Consider the following 14,216-nt stretch of genomic DNA (forward strand, 5'->3'; position numbering starts at 1 on the left):
GTGAGGCATATGTACCAAGAAACATCACCGGAGGAAAAATGGAAAACATGGTAGGGCAGGTATTGGAAAGTCACAAGATCACTTTTCATGAAGATGAGCTGCCACCAGGAGGGTTGAGTCACAACAAAGCGTTGCACATCACCATGCAATGCGAAGATTATTTTATCACTAGGGTCCTGATTGATGGAGGGTCCAGCCTCAATATTTGTCCGTTAGTAACACTCAGAACATTGGGAAAGGGTCTACATGAGATCAAGGATGGGGCCATCAACGTCAAAGCTTTCGACGGTTCCCAAAGATCCACTATTGGGGAAATTAGCTTGTGTTTGCAGGTGGGGACTACTTGGTTTGATGTTGAATTTCAAGTAACAGGCGTGCTGACATCTTACAACTTGCTTTTGGGACGGCCTAGGATTCATGTCGTTGGGGCTGTAGCATCGACCCTACATCAGGTAGTGAAGTTTGAGTGGAATCACCAAGAGGTGATCATTCACGGCGACGGTAGTAATCCAATATACAGTTGCCAAACCATCCCAGCGATCGGAGGTAGAAGAAATATAGGCGGAAAGACCTATCACCACATCGAGCGAGTCAACGTCGTTGATAAGGACAAATGGTAGGACAACAAAATCGAAAGCATATTGAACTGGAGCAGATATGAACCTGGCAAGGGACTTGGCAAGAACAACCAAGGAATCGCCAAACCTATCAAGCTGAAGAAGCATGGCACCACTTTCAGTCTGGGATACGACTACACTTGGGAAGAGTTCAACAACTGGTAGCCACCATGGCACTGCCCTTACTACCCATTGGAGTAGCCGATACCCCATTTGGAACAGACTTTCTAGCCAACCGATGTTATATATGGGTCGGAATAAGAGGAAGCACTGACAGCAATGAGGAATTTATTCGTCGAAGATGATGACATGGATTGTTGTGTCATTTTCAAGGAGGAGGGGGAGGAAGACCCTTCCATATAGGCTGTAAGCCGAGGAGCATGCCTCAACAATTGGACCATCAGAACCACCAGAGCCCGGAAATCCTCGGGGTAGCAAGGTTGAACAAAGCATCATGCACTATCTTTCATTTTTACTAGTTGATTTTCCTTTCGCATTTTTTAATTTTCTCAATAAGATCTTCAATATTCAAAACAGTTATGGAATTTAGCAAAACATTTTAATTTTCCCTATAAATCTTACCCTTATTATTTTTCTCTCATTACTTTACTCATACAACATTACTATTACTTATCTTGATGAACCAATGACTGTGACATGCAACGAGACAACGCAACAAACGGACATAGATTTAGAGGAAGATGACATACCAGAAGAGATTGTTAAAAAGGTTGAAAATTTTGAGAATAGGCCTAAGTCCAACCTGGATGACACCAAGATTGTTAACCTGGGAGATGCAGAGAGCGTCAAAGAAATGAGAATCAGTGTCCACTTATTGCCATCAGAAAAGAAGGAATACACAGAATTTCTAAGGGAATATGAAGACATATTCGCTTGGTCGTATGATGACATGACTGGCTTGAGTACATCTATTGTGGCTCACAAACTGCCAACCGATCCAACATGTCCACCGGTAAAGCAAAAGCTCAGAAAGTTTAAGCCTGATATGAGTCTGAAAATCAAGGAAGAAGTCACTAAGCAAGTCAAAGCCAAGGTTCTCAAGGTAGTAGAATACCCAACATGGTTAGCCAACATTGTGCTAGTACCAAATAAGGATAGGAAGGTCAGAGTCTGTGTCGACTACCGCGATCTCAACCGGGCCAGTCCGAAAGACGACTTCCCCTTGACAAACATACACATCCTGATCGACAATTGCGCCAAACATGAATTGCAGTCATTCGTGGATTGTTTTGCTGGGTATCATCAGATCTGGATGGATGAAGAAGATGCTAAAAAATGGCTTTCATTACGCCGTGGGGAATGTACTGTTACAAGATGATGTCGTTCAGCCTGAAAAATGCAGGGGCTACCTATATGAGGGCCATGACTACCATTTTCCATGATATGATACATAAGGAGATCGAGGTGTATGTAGATGATGTCATCATCAAAACCAAGAAAGCCACTGATCACATGGAAGATTTGAGGAAGTTCTTCAACTGACTAAGAAGGTACAACCTGAAATTGAATCCCGCAAAATGTGCATTTGGGGTTCTTACCGGAAAACTACTTGGGTTCATTGTAAGTCGTCAAGGAATAGAACTAGATCCATCAAAGATTAAAAACATTCATGAATTGCCACCGCCAAAGAACAAGAAGGACGTGATGAGTTTCTTTGGGAGACTCAACTACATCAGTCGGTTCATAGCTCAATCTACTGTCATTTGTGAGCCAATCTTTAAGATGTTGAAGAAGGACTCCACTACCAGATGGGCTGATGACTGCCAAAGGGCCTTCGATAGAATCAAGGAGTACCTATCAATACCACTAGTTTTGGTCCAACCCGAACCAGGTAGACCCCTATTACTCTACCTTGCAGTGCTAGGTGAAGCGTTCAGTTGTGTTCTTGGGCAACATGATGAAACGGGGAGGAAGGAGCAGGCCATCTACTATCTTAGCAAGAAGTTCACCCCGTACGAGGCCCGACATTCTCTGTTAGAATGCACCTGTTGTGCTCTGACTTGGGTAGCTCAGAAGTTGAGGCACTATTTCTGTGCCTATACCACGTATCTCATATCAAGGATGGATCCGTCGAAGTACATCTTTCAGAAGCCCATGCCCACTAGCAAGCTAGCCAAGTGGAAAATCCTGTTCAGTGAATTCGACATTGTCTACGTAACTTAGAAAGCAATCAAGGGACAGGCTTTGGCAGATTATCTTGCCAAGAATCCCGTGGACGGAGAATATGAACCCTTAAAGATGTATCTTCCTGACGAAGAGGTGTCATTCATAGGAGAAGACATTGCAGAATTCTATGATAGTTGGAGAATGTTTTTCGATGGAGGAACAAATTTCAAAGGAGTTGGCATAGGAGTTGTCCTAGTGTTAGAAACTGGTCAGCATTATCCGGTGTCTGCCAAACTCAGATTCCCTTGCAGCAACAACATGGCTGAGTACGAGGCCTGCATCTTGGGACTCAATATAGCCATTGACATGAACGTCCAAGAGTTGCTAGTGATCGGGGATTCAGACTTGCTTATACATCAGGTCCGAGAAGAATGGGCAACTAAGAACTCCAAGATACTCCCTTATCTGCATCATGTACAAGAGTTGAGAAAGAGGTTCACAAAGACAGAGTTCCAGCATGTCCCTAGGGTCCAGAATGAATTTGCTGATGCATTGGCTACCCTATCATCCATGATACAGCATCCAGATAAGAATTTCATTGACTTTATTCCAGTAAAGATCAACGATCAGCCAACATATTGTGCTCACGTCGAAGAAGAAGCGGATGGAAAACCTTGGTTTCATGATATCAAGGAATACTTGGCGAAAAGAGAACACCCAGAGCTTGCAAACCCTATTCAAAAGCGTACACTTCGAAGATTATCCAACAATTTCTTCCACAACGGAAGAATCCTGTATAGGAGGACTCCGGATCTAGGATTACTAAGGTGTGTCGACGCAAAGGAAACATCTAAATTACTAGAAGAAATCCATGTTGGGACCTACATGCCATATATGAATGGCTTTGTCTTAGCCAAGAAGATACTCTGAGCTGGTTATTTTTGGATGACTATGGAAACGGACTGCATCCAGTATGTCCGGAAGTGCCACCACTGTCAGATACATGCAGATATGATAAAGGTGCCTCCAAACGAGCTTAATGCAACAAGCTCACCATGGTCGTTCACCGTTTGGGGAATGGATGTTATCGGACCAATCGAACCAGCCGCATCAAATGGGCACAGGTTCATCCTAGTGGCAATTGATTATTTCGCCAAATGGGTTGAAGCAACATCGTACAAGGTTGTGACTAAGAAAGTTGTGGCAGACTTTGTCCGTGACCGCATCATTTCTCGATTTGAAATTCCAGAATCAATCATTACTGATAATGGTTCCAATCTCAACAGTGACTTGATGAAAGCCATGTGTGAATCCTTCAGGATCAAACACAAGAATTCTACAGCCTACAGACCTCAGATGAATGGAGCCGTAGAGGCCGCCAATAAGAATATCAAGAAGATACTAAGGAAAATGATAGAGAAGCATAAGCAGTGGCACGAGAAGTTATCATTTGCTTTATTGGGGTATCGCACCATAGTCCGCACATCAACCGGGGCAACTCCCTATATGCTGGTTTATGGTATAGAGGCGGTCATTCCTGCCGAGGTAGAAATTCCTTCCTTGAGGATCATATGGGAAGCAGAACTCAACATTGCAGAATGGGTGAAGAGTCATTATGAGCAGCTAGCTCTTATAGATGGAAAAAGAATGAACGCAGTTTGTCGTGGTCAGCTCTATCAGAACAGAATGTCCAAAGCCTTCTACAAAAAGTCAAGCCGAGACAGTTCACACCGAGACAGCTAGTGTTAAAAAAGATTTTCCCGTATCAGGACGAGGCTAAAGGGAAGTTCTCTCCCAACTGGCAGGGTCCGTACATGGTCCATCGGGTTCTAACAGAAGGAGCCCTCATACTTGCAGAAATGGACGGAGAAGTTTGGCCGAAGCCGGTCAATTCAGAAGCAGTGAAGCAATACTATGTGTAATCTCTATGCTTTCTATTATGATGTAACTTGAACTACACCTGACCTAATTCCCGTTTAAGAGGGGATATGTAGGCAACCCTATGAGTTCGGTCACAATGCAATAAAATTTCCATTTCCCCCACTATTGGAAACTGGGGCAGAATTTTGAGGAGGACCCTCAAAATTCCGAAGCCAAATTCTAGCCATTTATCGTTAACAACCGTCAGGAGTAGCAACCCAGTAAACTGAGGTAGAATTTTGAGGAGGATCCTCAAAATTCTGGAGCAAGAAAATTTGCAATGTCTTGAACCACGTCGCAGTCGTCGTTTCATCTAAAGAAAACTATTCTTAATTATGTACTTACGTTATGCTTTTACTGAATCATGCAATGTTTATTACTAAAACTGCCTTGTTTAGCAACACTACACTAATGATACGTACAGTATCGCCAGATCAAAGCCGAGCAGGTCAAGCAAAGCCAGCAAGGATACAGACTAACTTCCCCCCCCCTTTTTTTACAAACTCACGATTTTTCTTTGGATGTAGACACTTGAGTTGCAAAATCATCGAATATACTATATGCTCACTCACAAAGTTCAGGTGTACAACTCCCACAACCATTGCACTTACTCACAGCTGCTATCCGCATAACAGTGTCCCAGCAGGCACAATATCCCCAGGAATCACGATACCGCAATCCACTATCAGCTAAGAAAACTCTATTGCCATTTGCCATTTTACTTCCTGCATAAGGCTACCATTCTACCTTCCGAGACTAAGCTCTGTCTCTATCTGCATTCTCTGCATTGCATAAGGCTACCATTCTGCCTTCCGAGGTTAAGCTCTACCTCCATATGCATTCTCTACATTGAATAAGGCTTCCATTCTGCCTTCTGAGACTAAGCTCTGTCTCCATCTGCATTCTCTGCATTGCATAAGGCTACCATTCTGCCTTTCGAGGTTAAGCTCTGTCTCCATCTGCATTCTCTGCATTGCATAAGGCTACCATTCGGCCTTCCGATGTTAAGCTCTACCTCCATCTGCATGGCTGAAATATCGCCGCTTTATTTACATCCGCATGGTTGAAATATCGCCACTTCATTTATACCTTGCATCGGCTGAAAGATCGCCGCTTTATTTACATTTGCATGGTTGAAACCTCGCCACTTCATTTATACAAAGCATTGGCTGAAAGATCGCCGCTTTATTTACATCTGCATGGTTGAAATATTGCTGCTTCATTTATACCTTGCATCAGCTGAAAGATCGCCACTTATTGCATTTCATTCGCTGAAAGATCACCGCTTCATTTACACCTTGCATCGACTGAAAGATCGCCACTTCATTTACACCTTGCATCGGCTGAAAGATCGCCACCTATTGCATCTCATGGTCTGAAAGATCGCCAAATTGTCCAAACGCGTCATTGTCCAGAGGCACCATTTTCATAGCCCGAGAATGCTATTTCATGGTCTGAGGACCCCTTTTATCTTTTGCATATCATTATTCAAAGGCATCATGGTTCGGAGGCATCATTCTCATAGCCTGAGAACATCATTTCATGGCCTGCGAATCCTTATAATACACTTCATGGCCCAGGATGTCATGGTTTGAGGACGTCATCCTAACCGTCCGAAGACAACATTCATGATCCGACGGGAAATTGCATCATGTTTAAATTTTCGCACAATATACACTTGTATTTCTTATTTGCAGGTAAATCGGCTAGCAACGGCCGTCTCAGCAGGAGCGATCCCGCTCCAGTTCCCGCAGCTCCGCTAGACTTTAACGATCCATCCCAACCCGAATATCTCATCCGTTCTTGAAAAAATCTCCATCGGTATATTCCGCCGATGGATCTTGAACTACATATAGCCTGATTCCTGTAAGACCAGGGATATGTAAGCAGCTTAGGAACCAAAGCACGGTCAGATTCATCAAACCATTTCGTTCGGTCAAATTGGCCATCATATCTTTACCCGACAACTCTTTCATCCTTCCCGGGTAAAGAGGGGCAGTTGTTGATACCCAAATTTTCATTGTATATTTTATATATGTAAAATACTTTCAAAATATCATATGTATACATATATAGGTATATCCAAACGTTTTAGTATTTTTCCTAATCTTAAAAGATTTTTAAATCGATTTATTGCCCTATTTTAGCAATACAAAAACTAATAATTATTCCCAAAATCATCATTTTGGTGAATAACTTATTTTATTCTCACATTTATACCAAAATATAGCTAATATAATTTTTTGCACATTTTTGTAAATTTATTTAGTATTTTAAAAGTTAAATTGAATTTAATTGCAATTTTAGCCTATTTTAGGATTTAATTGCGCGTATAATTATAAAATTGGTTCCAACAGTTTTAATATAATATCTATACATTATTAATTAATTTAGTACCTTTAATTTATTTTCAGAAATCATGTTACTTATTTTATAAAATAAAAAGGGAAAAATTGGCTATTTAAAATATAGCCCCATTTTGTTTCAATTATAGCCCAAATTGATCCCCCAAATAACCCAATTTCAAATCCCAAATTACCCATCCCAATTTCAATTTAACCCAATCCCTGACCCACTTATCTGATCCGCCCAACCCTCTCTTTAATCCAGGTCGTTGATCATTTTGATCAACTGCCATGATCATTCCTTACCTTTTAAATTCCCCAATGACTTCCCTAATCCCCTCATTCTCTTCTATCAGCCACCTCTGAAATCCCTCTCCTCTCAAACTCTGTCGAAACCCTTGCCTCTCTCACTGTCTTCTACCTCAATCTCACCGGAATCCATGGCCTCTCAGGCCATGGATGGCCTAAACTCATCTCCCTCTGCTCTCAAACACTTGATATTCGAAGGTCCTAGGTCTGACCTCGAAGGTGTCCATCCAGATCTCAACAAATCCAAGGTTCTATGGTCCTTGCCGGTTTTGCTCCGGCGTACAATGATGTTTTGAGCATGATTCTAACCTCTCCAACTCAGATCGAACCTTTTCAAAGCCTTTCTCATTTTAGGGTTCCTCTAAAACCATAAGCTATTCGAGGTTTTCTCTGATTTTTTCTTAGATCTATTCTATATTTGTGTTTTACTTGAGTTTTTAAATATTTTCCCCAATTTTTTCTTTCAAAAACTTACTTGTTTCCGATTAAGGGTTTCTGAAAAAGCTTAAAATGTTTCTCCGACTCTTCTTTTCCTTTCTTTGTGTGCATTTGTCACGCATGTCCTTCTACCGCTTTCTTATGCGATACATGTTCTTCTGTGCTTTGTTTTTCTACTGTGTTTTGTACCATGCTCGCAAGTTTATCTTGCTATATTTTCCTATATGATCTTTTGCTATGCTCTTCCGATATTTTTGTGTTCTTCTACTATATGTATTTCCTACTGAGTTCTTAAGTTTTGTTTGCCTTCTACTGAACTCTGTTTAAGTCCCTTCTAAAAGGTTTTCTTAAACACGTTTCTTTTACTGTCGTGACTATTCTCTCATTATGCTCCTACACTCTGTCTTCTTTGAATGTTATTTGTATTTGTTTGTATTCTCATGAGATTCTGAAAAGAAATCTCTGAGCCTGTTGCCTCCTCATCTCTGTATTTGACTCGAGTCGAAAACCCTAGAATTTGGGGGTTTCCTCCGAGTTTGATCATATGATCAAACTAGGGTTCTGTTCAAGGACCCTTGACTCTTTCAGACTTATTTATGGGTCTATGAACTAAGTGTGAAATTATTTTGTTTGCACACAATTCTGATTCTCCTACACTAGACTCTTCTATTGAATAGCATGACAAATTTCTTCGTGTTTAACGTGTCTGTGTGCTTTTATATATGAGGAATATTTCTTCAAAATGGTTTTCCAACTTGTGATTGATTCAGAATTCCTTTTAATAAGTTTAATTGATTGGTACTGATTTTCCTTAAGTCGAAATCCTTCCTATTTTTTTGACCTGGTTTATTCATACGAAATCCTCAATTTCTTATTTACTAGCTGTTAACTGATCTCCTTTCCTTATTTGCAAAAACTGTGTACTATCAAGACTTTGTCCTTAAATAAACCTCTATGTATTTACCCCTCTTGTACTGCTCTGGAAAAGTGTTTGATTAAGCCCTTTCTTTAATTATTTTGCCCTTTTGAAATCAGAATCCCTTAATTAAAGGGAGACCTTGTGTTATTGATTTCCAAACTATTTTCTTGCCTATTTCTACTTGCTTTTTGCACTATAAAAGGGCACCCCTTCTGCACTTTAGGACACCTTCAATTTAAAACTTCTACACTTCAGACTTCACTTGTGGGATTTAAAACTCCTGGAAACAGCCTCTCTACCTCTCGGGTAGAGGTAAGGTCTGCGTACATATTACCCTCCCCAGACCCCACTTGTGGGATTACACTGGGTTGTTGTTGTTGTACACTTCAGACTTCACAATTCTCTTCTAAACTCATAACATTCTGATTGCTCGTTTGCACTTTGGCTTTACAAGACTACTGCTTTCTCTTTGTTTGTTTTCTCTGAAACTGGTATATCCTAATTTTGATTTCAGCATCACCCCAATGTGTTTACTTAAAGTTTTTATATCTATGGCTACTTTACTGCTTATGTAGAGTTCAATATTTAACTTAACATGCATATGTTCTACTACCTGTTTCTACTCTGAATCTTTGCTCCCTACCTCATTACCCCTATATGTTTGTAAGTGGTGACTTAGGGCATGACAACATGAGTTGTTGCCTATGGCTTGAGTTCTGAACCAGTAAGGTCCTAACATCTAACAGGCTGGGGGTGTGCCAGCATATCCCATTGCTGAGTATGCCCATCATCCTGCTTCTCTTGTGTTCTTGCAAATTCCCTACTCCTCTATACCCCTATATGCACTGATTTCTAAGTTGTTCCCTTTTCCCCCTTTCCCCTTTCAGAATTTCACTTCTGCACTTGCACTCTCTCCTAGATTCTAGGTTTTGCCCCCTCTTGTGAGCCCTGCCTTGGGACCTTGAGTTCCCTCTGAACTTGGACACTTGAGGGCTGGCCCTTCCACACTGCACTATATTCTTAATCTGGTAACATTTGGGTATGAGCACTGCCCAGAGTCCATATGAGGCTCTTATGGAACTCTGACATATCCAAAGATGAGAGAAAGGCTTTGGATTATGATCTTTAGAGTTGGTTCATCTCATATTTCGGACATGGAGTCTGAATTAGGCTCCCCATGGTTGTACTTTTAATTTTGCTTTTCTTATTTTTATTCTGAGCTATAATAACTTGTAATAACTATTGGGTATGGCTAATGAAAAGGGAGGGAATCATGCATGCAAAAGGGTAGATATCATGTTCATACGGAATTATCATATTTCTGTACTTATGCATTTCATATAGATACAATGTCTATAGGTTTATGCACTTCTGCATTATATAGAGACCATGTCTATAGATTTCTGCACTTTTGTATTATATAGAGACCATGTCCATAAGTCATTTATGAAATTCTGCAGATAATATGCCTATAGGACTTCCTGCAATTTGCATGTGCATCTGTCATTAGGCAAACCTATTTATAGGAGTTAAATAAATAACTGCATATAGATCACTTGCCTATAGGATTTCTGCATGTCAAATAACAATGTTTTTAATGTCAACAATGCCTAGAAAACATGCCTATAGGAATTAACAACCTAGTATGAAACGTTTTCGTTCATTTATAAGTCTAAAATCGGCAATATCATTGTCTAACATCTGAAGAATCTTTTGTCAAAACTCGTCTTCCCTGAATAACTGACGACCTCTTCTAAAATCAGTACACTTCATCTTTTGTGAAACCAGTAGATATCATGCCTATAGGTTTCGTCTAACGCTTAGGCAAGCCTTAGGATAAAAGTTATGACTGCACCAGTTTTTTTTGTTAATTACAACCAGTGGGCATGTCTAATTCGAACTTCTTATCTGAAAATATGTGATAAATCAGCCTGCTTTCCCCTTTTATCTTTTAATCATACCCTAATCAGTACATGCAAGACATGTTAAACTAGATGCTTTTCTTTGATTTGAGGAGGTTTATTTGAGCCATACCTATTTATGTGTTTTCCCAATACTTGCTATACATGTTTTGGTTGTCGCCTTAGAATTTTGTCTTTTTAAAATTGCAAAACCTCATACCCCCTTCCCTTTTTAGGATTAGTAGTCCCAAGTACCTCCGGGAGACCGGGACTGATAAGAATGGGGCGGGTAATAGCATGCAATAAGTAACGAAACCATTTCGTGCTTTAATACCTTAACGGTGTGGGAAAGGGTAGATATGGATATGATGACCGTACGATAACATCTCGTGTATCCCCTCTTTGAGGAGTGATTACCGGATGTTGTGTAGGGTGATCCATATTATTTGTAAACCTAAGACCCCCCTCCCTTCACTGTTTTCCTCAAAAATTCAGTTTCTTTTTGTTCCTTTAAACTTTAATCTATTTGCAACTATTATGTGAAAAAAAAACCTTGTAGCATGGCCGGGAACCATACTAGTGGATCCTGAGGGGTGCCTAACACCTTCCCTTTGGGATAATTTCAAGCCCTTACCCAATCTCTGGTTTTCCTAAATCAAACTCTTCTTAGTGTCCTAATGCACTTTAATCATTAGGTGGCGACTCTTCAATTTAAACCCAATTACCAAAAGGGAACGAGTTGTCCTCCCAAGTGTCATAATCCCGATTTCACGAGAAAAATTGGGCGCGATAATAATCACTTTTATCCTTAGCCCCACGGTGGGCGCCAAACTGTTTACCCTAGAATCGAGTAACAATTAAATTTGTATTATGGTTATAAAGATATGTGACTTAATCCAATACTAACTGATAAACAAGGAATCAAAGGTATAAATTAAAAAGTAGAGCAAGTCAAACCAGTGTGAAAACAAGTCTTGACCTCGAGTTATGCCAGCCTTGAGGTGGATTAGCAAGAACAGTAAAATAATAAAGCAATTCTGATCAGCAGTAAGCAAGAAAGTGAAATATGTATATTCTCTTGTCAATAATTGATGTGTTACAAATGATTGGGCTCCCCTTTATATAATAAGGTAGTCCTAAATAAGGTACATTTCCATTTCTAGTAGGGAATCTTACTGGACAGCTGTCTAACCGCTTAGTACAAATCCGTTACGGAATTTATGCCGTGATCTTAGGGCTGCTACGGGAATCTCGGTCTTTCTGTTATAAAATCATAACGGTATTATCTCGAGGTTGGTCATACATGGCCTTGGTGTTCATCGAGCACTTCGATCTCCGTAGAGGCATTTTTATCAGATATTTTTTGATTAGTATAAATACAACTTTTTGTCATTTTTAGGTTAAGTTTAGGTTGCATAGGTGCACCTGAGCGATTTTCTTTACTTCTTTGAGTAAAGTTGTATTATATTGACTTCTTAACATTAGTTTTTCTTTGTTTAATATATGATGATGCATTCTACCTTAATTTCTTCTTGTATGTCTTTATTTTTTATGAGTAGTTAAATCTTTATCTAGGGTTGAGCCACAACCCTAGTGTGGATACTTAATGGATATTTAATTTTAGGGCTTATTTGTGATTGGGTTAGTGATATCTAGCCTTGTTTATGCTTAAATTCTAGAATCAATGGTTGCAAACATGTCACGCCCCAACCTAGAGGCGCGACCGGCACTCAATCGAGTGAACTCAACTGAGCAAGCCTTATCAAACACTTTCTACCCAACTCAATATGATTAGGGGAAACATGCTTTCGTTTATTTAGAAAATAGGAGAGATTGAACATTTAACATTGATAGTTCATTCTATATCACAACCTTAAACCGTAGTTAAGTTTCCAAGATTTCATACATTTACAATTTAGAGAATCAAGAATTTAGGATTACAACATAGTTCATAAACCCGTCCAACACCCGTACATAACCCACACAAACGTCCACGGAGCCTCTAAGGATACAAAAGATAAGTATGACAACACCGGTAACAAGGCCCCAGTTATACCTCAAAAGTGGAAATCTACAACAAAAGGTCTGCAACATAACCCCTTGAAAGAAAAAGGAGATCACCAATACTATGAGAGGAGGATACTCTGCTACGCGTGATCGATATTGTCCGCTATGGAGCCACCTACATTCATTTAAAAATGTAGCGCCCCCGGCAAAAGGGACGTTAGTACCATGGAATAGTACTAGTATGTATAACTAAATACCATTTTATTAAAAAGAACTATCATACAAGAACAAGGAAATCACCAGAGGCAATCAAAGCTTTAACCGAACACCATATTATAAAATAAAGAATCATACAACTTTCACATGATTTCCATAACTTTAGTTTGGGGCATTTCATATGTTCATCATTGTTCACAATACCACCGCTATCTTTAGCGGAGTCCGATCATGACCCGATCGGCTAGGTTGCCTCATTTGAGACATATACCTCAATCACCATCTCATTTTCCTTTTTCGGAATTCAACATCAGCACATTACCACCATGTGTGCGGCATGGTGTCCGATCACGGCCCGATCGATTAGGCCGCCTTACCTAGGCGTTGTTCCTTTCTCATTAATCAACTCATTTGAATCTTTATTTCACATATATCATGTCAATTCATTGGCACTTAGGGCCGTAATTTTCACATCATGTCCACTTTCAATACCAATATTGCAATTTAGGATAACAGACACAAACAAGAGCAATTCAAGTGTAAACATAGATAAGTTTTCACATAGTTGGCATGACAATCTCAGTTTAAATCCTGACATTGAGGTCTAGGCATTCCAACACATGGTTTATATTCTTCACACATCTTTAAATTAGCAAGAATAGTATATTAAACATATTGAAGCACCCCTATCACGTATATACAGTTGCAAAACCAGTTCATGTGAAATAACAATCAATTCATCAATCCAATTTCAATCTTACCACATTTGCATATACACCAACGGAGCTCAATTTCTAATTAGAGGGGATTTTAGTCATACATACCTCAATAGAGCTTCTTTAAATTCTTACAAAATTCCAGGACCCTTAGCAACTTCAACCTATTTTATGAAAATTACAAATTGAACCAAGAATTAGAGACATGATTAAGATTTTAGCTCGTCTTAGGTATACTGTCAAGCACTAAGTGTGCTAATATTTGGACCATTTTGTGAGAGATTTTCATCATCTTATACCCCAATTGCTATCTTTTTAGCTCACAACTTCCCCATACCTTGTTATCTCTTATGCATGCAGCAAAAATCCATTTTTACACCCATAAAACCACAAGCTAATTACTCATTCTAGTGTAAATTTCTAAACTAGAGATTAGGCAAGGTTTGAGAGTTAGTTTCTCCCTCTAGAGCTCCCTTTCTCACTCTAATTGCAGTAAAAATAACATAAAAGAGGTATAATGGGTGTTTTTAATGGGATGGAGTTGGGTTTTAAAAGTTAGAAAATAGAAGCCTCGACACAATCTGCGATCGTATAATGGACATGCGGCCCGCAAAATGGACTGCAAAAATAGTCCCAAAACCTAAACAAATTGCCTGGGTATGCGACAGAAATGCGGTCCGCATTCCTGTTCTACGATCGCA

This window comes from Nicotiana sylvestris, chromosome 12 (genome assembly GCF_000393655.2).
Source record: "Nicotiana sylvestris chromosome 12, ASM39365v2, whole genome shotgun sequence".
Lineage (NCBI taxonomy): Eukaryota > Viridiplantae > Streptophyta > Magnoliopsida > Solanales > Solanaceae > Nicotiana > Nicotiana sylvestris.